This window comes from Bos grunniens, chromosome 3 (assembly GCF_055505025.1).
Source record: "Bos grunniens cultivar Pamir isolate PY7600 chromosome 3, Bosgru_T2T1.0, whole genome shotgun sequence".
Taxonomy (NCBI): Eukaryota; Metazoa; Chordata; class Mammalia; order Artiodactyla; family Bovidae; genus Bos; species Bos grunniens.
The window spans coordinates 97,518,588-97,533,081 of NC_141167.1; the positions used below are offsets into that span (position 1 = coordinate 97,518,588).

The 14,494-nt window shown below is 42.1% G+C and overlaps 1 long non-coding RNA gene across 9 annotated transcripts in view; it reads left to right on the forward strand.

Moving 5' to 3' along the window:
- LOC147376189 (uncharacterized) overlaps positions 1–13,696 on the forward strand; it is a 31,448-nt gene extending 17,752 nt beyond the window's left edge. For 6 of the 9 annotated variants that reach the window (XR_015160832.1, XR_015160829.1, XR_015160831.1 and 3 more), the window contains one exon: positions 12,610–13,696. This is a non-coding gene — a long non-coding RNA (uncharacterized LOC147376189). Of the gene's footprint in view, positions 1–175; positions 613–12,072; positions 12,215–12,609 lie in introns of those variants that run through there. The other 3 variants (XR_015160834.1, XR_015160835.1, XR_015160833.1) reach the window with 3 other exon arrangements.
- The last annotated feature ends 798 nt before the right edge of the window (positions 13,697–14,494 follow it).

The window sequence follows — 14,494 nt, forward strand, 5'->3', positions numbered from 1 at the left end:
AAGAAAGCTGCACATTGCCTGGGCTCAAAGTTATCTGTTCTCCCTCTGAGGGAAAATCTTTGAGCTCCGTGACAGTGCCTCGAAGCCATGGCCCCTGTCCTAGACTCTGCCCCGGCCCAGGCGAGCGCCTGACCCCTGCTAATGTGTGGGATCTTTAGCAGCAGAGAGTGGGGGGAGGTAACCAGAGCCCCCCGCATGCCAGTGATTCATGTTCTCTGAAGGGATCAGAGTGTTATTAGAAACCTTGCCTGCCAAATGTGGGGCAAATGTAACCAATTTATTAATGCTGAAAAACCAACATGTGAAATTGGACCAAGAGGGGCTGGCGCCCCTCTCCCTGCTTCCTGCTCTCTGGCAGTGACGGAGGGAGGGTGGTGGACAAAGAGTTCTGTCTTCTTCAGGAGGATGTTGCTGTCCTAATCACACGTGATAGTGACAACAAATATTCCTGGCTGAAACTTCAAAGGGCTGGGAGATAATTGCATCCACCATCCTTGGCCTGGCTGGTGATGCCTCAGCCTGCAGCTCTCAGGTTGTAAGTGAGTTGGCTGGAAGATGGGGAGCTTGGTCTTGGTTCCCTCCCCCAGCTCTGTGCCTCAGCAGTGGGACCAGGTGAGAAGGGGAAGTAGAAATGCTCTGTTGTTTGTGTTCATGATGTCTCTCCATTTCCAAATTGATGTTGTACATTGATCACTTGTTGTTGGTAATGAGTCACCAAGTCGTATCTGACTCTTTACAACTACCTCATGGACTGTAGCCTGCCAGGCTCCTCTGTCCATGGGATTGCCTAGGCAAGAGTACTGGAGTGGGTTGCCATTTCCTTCTCCAGGGGGTCTTCCTGACCTGGGAATTGAACCCACATCTCCTGCATTGACCCACAGATTCTTTATTGCTGAGCCACCAAGGAAGCCCACACTGGTCACTTGGCCCTTTTCTACAAATGGTCTTAGATTGAGCTCTCAAGGTTTCCTGGGTGGTAGCAGTTTCTCTCCACCAGAGATGGTTACTTCAAGAGAAGTGTGCATTTTTGTATGACTTATTGCCATTTAGCCCCTAAACAGGTGGTTGAGTTGAGATGAAGACATTAGCAGCCTCCATTTATTAAAGAATTACTGTATGGTATGTTATTATTATAAATTATCTCATTCAATCCCCACACAAATGTCCTTGTAATGTAAATATTGCCATTCTTGATTTTCATTTGAGGAAACTGAGCTGTGTTAATGAACTTGCCCAAGACTATATTAGGTTTAACTGGATGGGATTCAAGCCCATATCTATTTTAACTATACTCTTCACCACCCAAATTTAAGAAGTGGCAATCCCAAAAAATTCTTGCATAATCTGGTGGGATAGTCAGAAAGCAAATATGGCAGATTTTCTTGCTAAAGCTGTCTTAGAAGTCTCATATTTCACATTACCAATTTTCAAAGAATCACCTTACCATAAAAATAATGAGCATACATTTTACAAGAGAATAAATAAAATCTTTATGGTGAGTTGGAGAAACTTTAGAAACTTAGCAGATGTCAGGCTTTTTTGGGTTGTCATTATTATCATTGTCTGTGGGGTGGGAGATGAAATCTGGTTATTTTAGATTTCTAGTCATTTAGATTCTGGCTGAATGTCATTTACTTTGTAACGTGTCACCGCATATCATGTCTCAACATAATGTCTAGTGGGGAAGTCCAATAGTAAATCTTGAATTAGTGTCTTTTTAGTAGTTTTCTTATGAAGGAAAGATGCTGATAGAATCCCCTGTGCCTGAGTGCCATTAAATTCACCCATTCCTTTCTGCTGAAAACATGCTTGACACATTGCAGTGTTGCTCTGATTGGCGTGATGTGCCTAAAGGGTGGTGATGCCTTCCATTTCTGGGAGTTTTTTCTCTTCCTCCACTTTCCAGTGATAGTTCAACTGATCTTGCAGTTTCTGTGTGTCATGAGGCAGGAGTAGTTGCACCCATCTGGAGGGAGGGAGGGTCAGTTCTAGAATCACTGAGATCTAGAAGCAAAGGTCAGTCTTCATTTTGAATTAAAATTCAGTCCAATTCCTCTTGCTTACTTTGGTGTCAAGAAGAGTGTCCCTTTGGGACTTCCAGTGGTTAAGACTCCATGCCACCAGGGCAGCAGGCTGGGGTTCCATCCCTGGTCAGGGAACTAGATCCTACATGCCGCCAAATAACTATATTTTTTTAATATAGAAGAGTGTTCCTATTTCTTCCTTTCTTTTCTACAAACTGTAACTCTCCCAAACCCTTCTTAGAAGAATAAATCACTCACTAAAAAAATTCTATAAGCCAATGAAGCTATATTTATGTACTTAAAAATAATTTTTAATATCTGAAAAAGGTGAAAATGGCTTTTTTGTCCCTATAACTTGGTAACAGTAAAGGGCCGTTTGAGAATTTGAAAACTGGGTTGTCCTCTAAGAGTTGAAAAATCCACACTCAAAGGCAGTGATTAGCTGTGTGGTTTAAGAATAATGATAACTCCCTAAATAATAATGGCAATAATAAGAATACAAGGGACTGACTACTTAAGTGTCAATCCAACCAAAAGTTGAGCTAAGAATCCTCCCAAGGAGACGTGGCTGAAATGTAGATGTAATTTAGTAAGAGGAAAGGGAATAAAATATAACTCTGTTCTCTCTGGAGATTGACTATAAGCAGAGATCAGCCCCAAAAGATAAAAAGGAAAATCTAAAGAGTGCCGATCTTAATCATTTAGAGGTGAAGCAGGCTTTACTAAAGGGCTCTGAGCTTTGTGATTTTCAGGGTATATGTTTTGCTATCATAAAAACTCACAGACTGGCACCTGATAAGCCCCGTCTGGCCCACAGACAAGTTTTTCTTGGTCTACACTGTATTGATTTAACAGTATTTTAAAAAATCTTCCACTAATTTCATATAGAAAACATCTAAGATTCTAGCTTTTGTTGAAAAATTGGGAAGACCTGGCTTGTCTGAACTGGCAACAATGGGCTAGAGTGATAAAGCAGCGACGACTCCCTTTAGAAAGGGATCACTGTCCAGTTTGCCACAGTCTCTACTATTCCTTACACACCTGCTCCCTGACCTGCCTGATTCATCTATGTTGCACTCTTTTGTACCTCTTGGCTTTTGACTGTGTGACCCCCTAATGGTAAGCTGGCCTTCAACTATTTGAACTGAAATTAACTTTTTAAGACCCTGAACTCTCCTTTTTCTTATTCTGTGCTCAGCATGCAACTTGGTGAGAATCTGGATTCCCATGTAATTTGCCTATAAAGAATGCACTGATCTTCTGCCCTGAGCATCTTGCTTTATATGAGGAGGTGCATAGAATAAAGTTTAAAAGGTTTTGGCTTTGGAGTCAGACAGGTCTGGTTCCAATTCTGTCACTGACACTTACTAGATAAGGTCACCATGAGGCCTCTGGGCACCCCACCAGTTACCTTCTCCTGGAGATGTGGCCCTGGGTCACCGTGGGCCACATACCAGAATATTCAAATTTTAAGAACACTTTATGAGCAAAATGGATACCCCTAAGTCACAAATTACAGCAAATCTAGCCAACCAACCAACTTTACAGCAGCCCTGAATCCAACCAACCAACGAACAAATGTAAGTTTCTCTAGAGATAGTAGACATATCTCTATGTAGAAATCTCTATGTATAGAAAGCTATTGATCAGAAACACAAACTTTGATGAACTCTGTTCTAGTGAGTCATAGAGGGAAATGGTGGCTAAAACATGGATTTTGAACTTAAGAGACTTGTATTCAAGTCCTAGGCCTTTCCCTTTATGTGAACTTAAGAAAATCATTAATTGCTCCACATCTCCAAAATAAAATTTTCCTCCCTACATACCCAATAGAAACTTTGTGAAGATTAAATAAAATAAAGTGGGGAAGACACTAGGCAAACTCTAAAATGCATGGAATTGTTAACATAAAAAATTTTAAGGAATCTCTGTACTGTTCTCCATAGTGGCTGTATTAATTTGCCTTCCCGCCAGCAGCATAAGAGGGTTCCCTTTTCTCCACACCCTCTCTAGCATTTATCATTTGTAGACTTTTTGATGATGGCCATTCTGATCCATGTAAAGTGATGCCTCATTGTATTTTTGATTTGCATTGGAATGATTTGAGAGAATGGCATTGAAACATATACATTACCATATGTAAAATAGATAGCCAATGGGAGTTTGCTGTATGAAGCAGGGAACTCAAAGCTGGTGTTCTGTGACAACCTAGAGGGGTGGGATAGGGAGGAGTTGGGAGGGAGGTTTAAGAGGGAAGGGACATAGGTATACATATGGCTCATTCGTGCTGATGAATGGCAAAAATCATCACAGTATTGTAAAGTAATTATCCTCTAATAATACTAAAATTTTTTAAAAAGGAACAACAAAAAAGAATGAAGCAATGTACCCTGGTCAATGAAGAACGTGAAAATGTAGATAATTGCTGTTGTTTGAATATGATATATGACAGTTTATTCCAATAAATGATTTCAACAATAAAACAAACAAAAAATGTATACACCCCAGTGATCATGAGAGTGGAAGTAGTAGGAGAAGAACCCAAGAGGCCCCAACCAAGAGTTTCTAGGCTGCCAGAGCAGTATTCACAGCCTAATGATCAGTGCCAGGTTTGGAACACCCATCGCCTGGAGTATACATTGAAGCCTGCAGTGTACATCAAATTAGGCTCTGATTTGTAAAATAAAGCAATACTATACAGTGGTGACTAAGGTGGGGGGAAGGGCCTCACACACACTGCTGGTAAAAGTATAAACTAGAACAAAGAAGGCAAGTTGACAGTACCTATTAAAATTTTAAATATGCTCTCAGCAGTTCCCTCCTAGGAATTTATCCTACAGAAGCAATCTATATCTGTATAGATATATACAGAAGCAAGAATATCTGTACAAAAATATTCAAGGCAACATTATTTATAATGTAAAATATAGGACTTCCCTGGTGGTCCAATGGGTAAGACTCCATGCTCCAAATGCAGGAGGCCAGGGTTTGATCCCTCATCAGGGAACTAGATCTTACGTGATGCAACTAAGAGCCTGCATGCAGCAACAAAGATACTGTGAGCCGTAACTAAGATCTATCACGGCCAAATATGTGTGTGTGTGTATTTATAATATAAAATTAATGCATATTTTTGCTATGACTACTATGTAGTCATTAACAAGAGTGAAATAGAAACACATATACCGAAATGGAATGGGTGTCTGTAGTGTATGATTGAGTTACAAAAAGTAAGCTGCAGGAGAAGCTCTAAACATATGTAAATCTAACTTTTGAAATTGATTTCCACTGGGGAGGGTGAGTAGAATGAAAGGAAGACACTCCATTTCTTACTTTATATGCTTTTGTGTGGTTGTTTCGGAGAAGGCAATGGCACCCCACTCCAGTACTCTTGCCTGGAAAATCCCATGGTTGGAGGAGCCTGATGGGCTGCAGTCCATGGGGTCGCTAAGAGTCGGGCACGACTGAGCAACTTCACTTTCACTTTTCACTTTCATGCATTGGAGAAGGAAAGGGCAACCCACTCCAGTGTTCTTGCCTGGAGAATCCCAGGGACGGGGGAGCCTGGTGGGCTGCCGTCCTGGGGTCGCACAGAGTCGGACACGACTGAAGCGACTTAGCAGCAGCAGCAGCAGCATGTGGTTGTTTCTGTTTTTAGTCACTAAATCGTGTCCAACTCTTTTTTCGACCCCAAGGACTGTAGCCTTCCCGGCTTCTCTGTCCATGGGATTTCCTAGGCAAGAATACTGGAGTGGTTCACCATTCCCTTCTCCAGGGGATCATCCCAACCCAGGGATTGAGCCCATATCACCTGCATTGACAAGTGGATTCTTTACCACTGAACCACCAGAGAAGCCTATACTTTTATGTTACTTGACTATTTTATGATGATCATGCACTACTTCTGTAATTTTTTAAATACAACTAGAAATCAAAAAAGAAAACCAATATTTAAACCATTATTTAAGATAGGGAAAATAAAGTATAATTAAAGAGCCAAGGAATAGAAGCTGGGGCATAGAGCCCAGAAAACCATGTGCCTGGGGTCTCCCCAGTAACTGTTCCCACACACCTGACCATTGAGATTTCAGGACCACACTTGTCCTCCTGGACTTGGGGTGCTCTTCTGTGGAGTCAGTGTCTGCATAGTTGCAATTGCTACTACAGTACTGCTAACTGTTGTCCTATTTCTGAAGTTGAGGGCTGTAACACATGCCTTGAAAATTAAGAGTCTTGCTCATGCCACAAAGCACTGGGGCTTCTAAGAGAGAGCAGTTCTACTGTTCCTGAGGATTTAACCGGACTGACTATCCTTCCCCCTTGACTTCTGCATTTTGTTCTATATTAACTCCTTGTGGCTTTGACCTTGGATTTGACCAGAGATTCTAATTCTGCCTCTGCTCCAATCATGTGTCTTCTCTTATGGTAACCTACTGTCTCATTCTGGCTAGTTCCATGACGGGTTTTCTTCAGGGGCTGGATTTGGGCATTTTCTTCACATTTCCTTCTAGCACCTAATCCTCTTCCAACCTTACTTTTAACCCTGTGGTCCCATTTCAACATTGATATCACCAGCAAAGAGGCCAGCATGGGCCCAGACATAACTACTGCCATGATACCTACAAGACATGATGACTCATGATCACTACACACAGGGGGGCAACTGGGAAGCTTGCTGTCTGGGAAGAAGCTGTCCTAACTTCACGTGCAGTTCTTAATGAGATGACAGGAAGCCAGTGCGAATGGTCATGTTGGAACACAGTGCCGTTGTCCCTAACAGCTCCCAACACTTTGGAAGCAATGTGCCTAAGCTGGTGTGTGTTTTGTGAGTTATGACTGTATGGAGGGAGACGGGATGCCACCAGCTTGATCCAGTCTGTCCCTTTTATCTTGCCTGAACACTGTCCTCTCCAAATGATGACTTTTTCTTTTTCATCTCATGACACAGAAAGAACATGTGAGAAGATTCCAGGAGTGAGTTTAACTTTCTTTTGAACCATCGAGTGTGAGTCAGAATTGTGTCTCCCTATAGTTAGGGACCTTTCTTCTCAGACTTCACCAAGCAGCCTGGGTGAGGTTTGTGCATTGACAAGGAGATGGTTAGAGAGATAGAGCTTCTCCCAAGGCTGGAATTGAAACCCAACCTCAATTAGGTTAAGAAATCCTCAATTGAGAATGTCTGGCCCTCTTCAGCTTGTCAGGTTTTAGGGGTTGAGACAGGATCTCCCTAGGACCCAAAACAGAAGCATTTTGTAGTAAAATTCCTTATACATTTTCACTTCTCCATGGCTATTAAAATAATCCTTTAGCATGACGGGTGATTTTCCCTTTTGAATCCCAGATCTGGATTTCCTGCCAAAAAATAGGCATTCAACACACAGTGTACCCAGAAGCCATAAAGGAAACTAGTATATTACATTTGAGAACTTTAAAATATTTATATAAAATCTATAACCAAAGTCTAAGGACAAATAGTAGTTTGGTAAAAAAAAGTCCAAAACAAACATGACAGATAAAAGGTTAATTTTCTTTCCTTAAAGAGACAATAAGTACATAAATTTATAAACAAGGAGTTATCAGAAAAAGATATAAATAAATACATATATGTATGTGTATATGTGTGTGTATATATATAATCTTTTTGTGAGAACTCCCTGTATATGTATGTATGGCCCTGGTGGCTCAGTGGGTAAAGAATCTGCCTGCCAAGCAGGAGATGCAGGTTCGATCCCTGGATCTTGAAGATACCCTGGAGGAGGTCATGGCAACCCACTTCAGCATTGTTGCTTGGGAACTCCATGGACAGAGGAGCCTGGTGGTGTACAGTCCATGGGATCACAAAAGAGCCAGATGGAGCTGAGCGACTAAACAACAACAGCGATGTGAATATATATATACATACACACACACACACACACACTATATATATGTGTACATATGTACACACATACATACCTATACGGGGAATTCTCAGAAAAAGCTAAAATACAAATGAAATATAAGAAAAGATGCCCAACCTCACTGGGGATTTAAAAAGTGCCAATCAAAACAACAACAAAAAATTCATTTCATCAGACAAATAGGCATGTATTAGAAGTTTTACAAATTTGATATTGGAAAGAAAATATTAAAGTAAGAAAACTTATACTGTTGGTCAAAATTTAAATTAGTGTACACTTTTGGAATGCAATTTGGCAATGTTTCAACATGTTCAAATGTCCTTTAAGCCAGTCCTAAAATTTATTCTAGAAATATACTTATAAAAGCAACCTGATATAGATAAATAATATGAAAACCTGAACATAACCCAATATTCATCAATATGAGATTCATTAAATAAAGTTTTTTTGTCACTAAAATGGAATATTATTTAGCCACTACACATATTAAATGTCTATGTGTTGGAATGAAAATATTTTCTCATATAAGTGAAGAAAGCAAGAGGCAGAACAGCATGTTTGGCATCACCTCATTTATAAATAAGCAGGGTATTATATGTACATGTAGAAGGATACACGCATAAACAATTTTTCTAAAAGTTTAGCAAGGAAGTGTTAACAGTTTGGCAGAAAGATCTGTTAGGAGGTGGAAGTAGATGTTTCTCTTTTGACACCTCTGTAGATCACTTTTTTCTAGGTGGCTACCTTCTTCTTCTTTAAAAAAAAAAATAGTTGAAAATGCTATTGTATGCAATATGTTGTATATGATAAGTGGAGGTGGTGGTGCCATAGGGCATAGGATGGGCAGTATGAGTAAGGCAAGAGGAATGTCAAGCCTTTCTGCATCAAAGGAGGACTGGGCTTCATTTTTAAGGGTAAAAAATCCTGAGATAAAGATCAGGGTCAGGGAACTCCAGATAAATGAGAAGGAAAGTCATGCTTAGGGAATTAAAGGGGAGGGGAAGGTGTGTAGAGTGATTAAAAGCAAAAAAATGGTCAAGTAGAAGCTAAGACTTACTGTCTTAAGGACTCTGGATTTTCTCTTAAGGCAAGGAGAAGTCACTAAAGAATTCAAAGTGAAGGAGTGACCTAGTTAAGACCTAGTTAATAAACCCAAACTTTGGTCATCATGAGTTGGATTAATAGCAGGGACAGTCAAGTAACTTCAAAGAGAATAATAGGAATTGAGACTCCAAGAAGTAGAAGTTGAAGACAAAATTATTAGTCAGGAACCCAGCAGGACCAAGAGTCCTTGGAGAGTGACACTCATCAGATACTCGGCATGTGACTGGAGCCAGCCAGATGGCCCCTGAGCACAGCAGCACAGTCTCAGACCTTAAAACAAACTGAGGTAGATAGGCTCTGCCATGTGCAGTGGGCAGATTGATGTGTCAGTGTGGCCAGGCTACAGTCTGCAGGAGTTCAGGTAAACACTAATCTAGGCATTGTTTTGAATATATTTTGTAATATCATTTAAGTCCACAATTTAAGTCTGACTTTAAGTAAGGAATCACACCCTAGATAATCTAGGTGAGCCTGACTCAGTCAGTTGCAAGGCTTCAGAGCAAAGCTGAGGCTTCTCTCAAGAGGAAATTCTGCCTGTGGAAGCACCTCCTGCCTGTGTGTTCCTGATGGTCTGCACCATGGATTTCAGATTTGCCTAGCCAGCCTCCACAATCACAGAAGCCAATAAGTCCTTTAATGGGGTTCCCAACCTCTGGGATCTAATGCCTGATGATCTGAAGTGGAGCTTAATAATAATAATAGAAATAAAGTGCACAATAAATGTAGAGTGCTTGAATCATCCCCAAACCATCCTCCACCCCCAGCCTGTGGAAAAATTTTCTTCCATAAAACTGGTCTCTGGGGCCAAAATGTTTGGGGACTGCTGCCTTAATATGTATCACATACTGGTTCTGTTTCTCTGGTTGGACCCTGACTGATAGGATGTCAGAGGATGGGGTAAATAAAGTTACAGGGAAAAGGAAATAATGCATATGTGATCTTACCCAGTAAATCTTTGTTGAATATCGTTTTTTTGCCTCTCTTTTTTGGGGGGCAGCATGAGTCTGCCTCAAATGTTCCTTACTCAAATACTCAGGAGTTTGACTGCTATACATTCATATCCTATGCCAAGTAAACTCCATAGGCTACTTTCCTGGGCTCTCACAGTTGAATTTATTACAATAAAACTTTTAGATCACTCAGGACTTTTAGTCTCAAGTGACAGGTATATACGTGATTGTTAGTTGCTCAGCTGTGTCCGACTCTTTTGCACCCATGGACTGCAGCCCACCACATTCCTCTGTTCATGGAATTCTCCAGGCAAGAATACTGAAGTGGGTTGCCATTTCCTTCTCCAGAGGATCTTCCTGACCCAGGGATCGAAGCTAGGTCTCCTATATCACAGGCAGATTCTTGACCTCTGAGCCACTGGGGAGTTAAGTTAAACTAACATCAGCCCCCAAAAAGGGGATCAATAGAAGGCATGAACCACAGAAACTCCAAAAACCTCAAGGGCCAGAACTATGACACTTGAGCCTATTGGGACCCTGTCTTACTTCTTTGCTTCTTTCTGTGTGTTCCCCACCAGTTTCTTTGAGATGGCAGATTTCATGGCTCCTGGAAATCCCATTATGTATTTATTCATTTAACAAATACTTTCAAGATCTTCTGTACTTGCACAGTTCTCAATGCTGGGGATACAGCTCTAAATAAACATAGAAACTCTACCTTATGGCAGAAGAATCAGATAATGAACTCTACATATGATGTCATCATTACAGTATTATGGTGTTTGGAGGGGACCGCAATGCAGAGGAAGTTCTGACTGGATAGCTTTGAGTTTTGTCCCTTCCTCTCCACTGTGACAGGCAGTCCTTACTCAAATTCCATGGTCATAGCTGATGTGAGGGGGCAGGGGAAGCAATTCCTAAGAGAAAGAAGGTACATTTCCCAGAAAAGAGGGAGTTGGCCAGGTAGACAAGAATATTTCATATCTTCTCCCAACCATTATATTGGAATTACTGACTTATTGTTTTGTTGGCACTCAAAAACATATTTCCTGTGAATTTAAGGTTAACATTCTTTGGGGAACCAAAGTAAAAGAAGAATAGAACAAATGCTAAGTTGTTCGATAATCTGATTATTTTAGAAGACTTAATGTGTGTGCAGCATCACAGAAAGCCCCTCCTGGGGGCATCAAGCCTGGGATGTGAAAGGTAAAATTGAGTTCCATGGCAACGACTTAAAAGATGTGGATTGTTCATGTATTTTTTTCATCCATTCATTCCTCCATACTCATAAAAACAAATATTGAGTATATTTTATATTGAATATATATTATATGCAAAACGAATACTCTAAACTCCGAGAGCAAAGGTGCCAAGTGCACTGTCTCTGTCATCAAAGATGGAGGGGGAGGCAAATGTATTAAACCATCAAAACGTGCTCTGATTAAGTTCTGTAGTGTACTTAGCATGACAGAAACAGTGGAGGCAGTGCTAAATTCACAGAGGAATCAGAAAAGGCTTTGCAAAAATGGCAACATTTGAACAGGACCTCCAAAGATAAAAGGAGCTCTCCAGGTGTGCAAGGAGGCAGACATGACCAAGCAGGCATGCAACAACAGCAACAGGTGAGAGAGGGGGGCTGCTATTCCAGAGATGGAAAATAGCAACTAGGGCACACAGGTGCAAGATGAGTAAAAGCATAATGAGGAGAGGAGTCAGGCTGCTAAGCTGCTGCTAAGTCGCTTCAGTCGTGTCCGACTCTGTGCGAGCCCATAGACGGCAGCCCACCAGGCTCCGCCGTCCCTGGGATTCTCCAGGCAAGAACAATGGAGTGGGCTGCCATGTCCTTCTCCAATGCATGAAAGTGAAAAGTGAAAGTGAAGTCACTCAGTCGTGTCTGACTCTTTGCGACCCCACAGACTGCAGCCTACCAGGCTCCTCCGCCCATGGGATTTTCAAAGCAAGAGTACTGAAGTGGGGTGCCGTTGCCTTCTCCGGAAGTTAGGCTAGAGAGCTCTAATACAGAAGGGAGTGGAGATGAAATTGTGGAGAATGCTCACAAGCCATCCCAATGACTTCAGACCTTTCAACCCATAGGCCACAGGGAGCTACTGAAGAATTGGCAGCAGGAGAGTTGTCATGTTCTAGAAATTCTATCTTCTAGAAAAAACTCCTGGAGGGCTGTCAAGGAGGAGTGAAGTCTGTGATTAGCCCTTTGGGAGCTGTTGATACAATCTTGGTAAGAAATAATAAGAAACTAAGTGTTGTCTAGTTCCCCAGTGGCTCAGATGGTAAAGAATCTGCCTGCAATGCAGGAAACCTGGGTTCGACCCCTGGGTTAGGAAGATCCCCTGGAGAAGGGCATGGCAACCCACTCCAGTATTCTTGCCTGGAGAATCCCATGGACAGAGAAGCTGGGTGGGTTACAGTCCATGTGGTCTCAAAGAGTCGGGCACAACTGAGCGACCAACACTTTCACTTTCAAATGCCGTCTAGAGCCACAGGATTAGAAGGGATAGGAGATATCTGAGAAATAATAACAAAGCAGATAGAAGAGGACCAGATTTGTTGACTTTCTACCTTCTCCCAGGCCCCGAGATACTTTGCACACTTTATTTTATGTACTCTTTGCAGCAACCATGTGAAGGTGTAACATCCCCCTCCAGAAGCAGAACAGCAGAGAGGCTGACTCACACAGAGAAGATCATAAAAGCATGAAAGCCCAGAGCCAGGACCAAGGTCTGCTGAATCCCAAAGTCCACGCTCATCCTCCCTGCTAACGAAGAATCAGGAGGACCTGGTGATTAGGGCTCCATCATCCCTCGCTTTCCAAAACTTTGTAGGAAGCAGCATGTGGTGTGCACACCAGCCTGTCATATCTGGGGAACAATGTATTCTGTTAGGGTACACTGTGCTAAAGCGGGGAGGACTTTGCATATCACGAGGAGTTTGGATGTCAAGTCCATGTTCACCCCATCTAACTCTGTATTAGTTTTCTATTTTTGTTGCTGTAACAAACTGTCATAAACTTAATGGCTTAAAACAATATAAATGTATTATCTTATAGTTCTGTAGGTTAGAAGTTCAACAAGGGTCTTGCTGGGCTAAGATCAAGTTGTCAGTAGGGCTGAATGTATTTTTTTCTGGAAGCTGTAGGGATTCCAGCCTCTTAGAAATCACCAGTTCTTGTTTTTTTGCTTTTTTCATGGCCTCCTTCCTCCAGCAGTGACCGGTCCAGTCTTTACATCACATACCAAGATCTTTCCTGATCTCTCCTTCTGCATCTCTCTCCACTTTTAAGAAGCCTTCTGATTACACTGGACCCACCTGGATAATCTGGGACAGTCTCCCCATTTTAAGGTCAAGTGATTAGCAACCTTAATTCACTCTACAACTTTAATTCCCCTTGGCCACGGAACAGAACATATCCCTAGGTTCTGGGGATTAGAACACAGACATCGTCAAAGGACCATTATTCTGCCAACCACGAGTTTCTTTATACGATTTGAGATTTGACTCTTGCCATGCTGGTTCTGGAAATCTACAGGCAGAGGCTCAGAGAAGCAGTGGTGTGTGAAGAGTTAACCAGTCATCCAAGAAACACAATGACCTCTCTTGACTGCGTTGAGCGTGGCGGAGACCTATGGGCCAGAGCTGGGCTGTTGGGGTGAGCAGCTCACATCTTCAAGGAAAGCTCATGAAGGCATGACCGGTAGAAACCAAGACGCCAGTCTCCTGGGAAACCAAGTAAACATAAACATACAGCCATCCATCATTATCCTCTGGAAAAAGCTGGGTAGTGAGGGTCTTCCTGTTAGGCCCTGCTCCAGTATTTATTTGTGTAGCTGGAGACCCCAGACCAGTCCTTCTGTCAGCAGTGCTTCAGTGAGGTATTCGGGGCTGAATCCTAGGCTGGAATTAAAACACATCACCTTTCTGTGTGAATGTGAATATAAATATTACCAGCAGGTCACTCGAGAGATAGTTGTCCTTATTTCCAAATATAAACAATCTCTGTCAGTCAGACATGAAGACCCCATGTGCTCACTGGCAACATCATCTTTAGAAAAAAATTAAAATCTGAATTCCCAGTGAATGCTACATGTGTCCTGTCCAGGAGTTATGGTGTCCAGGAGCCTTGTCCCACCAGCTCCACACTGGTCAGTGATCACATAGAGGGGTGCCAGGGGGAAATGGTTTTAACTGGGTTCACTGTGCAAAGGAATACATTAAGTTACACAGGCTCTCCTCCCAGGAGTCTCACTGTTGGTCAAGAATGTTTTCAGTTGTTGCCCCAACCGTGGTGAGAGATTTGCCCTGCTCCCCTCACACGCTCTCACCCTTTCCCCCAAGTATTCAAAGATATTCACAAGGCAGCTGGCTGGGGTTTGCAGGGGCAAGTCTGAGGCATGGATCAGAGCAAAGTGAAATGACCCATACAGGGAACAAACCTATGACCTTGGCCTCTTAGGCACTTACAGACTCAGCTGACAGAGCTTTCTAAAAACCCACCCTTCAC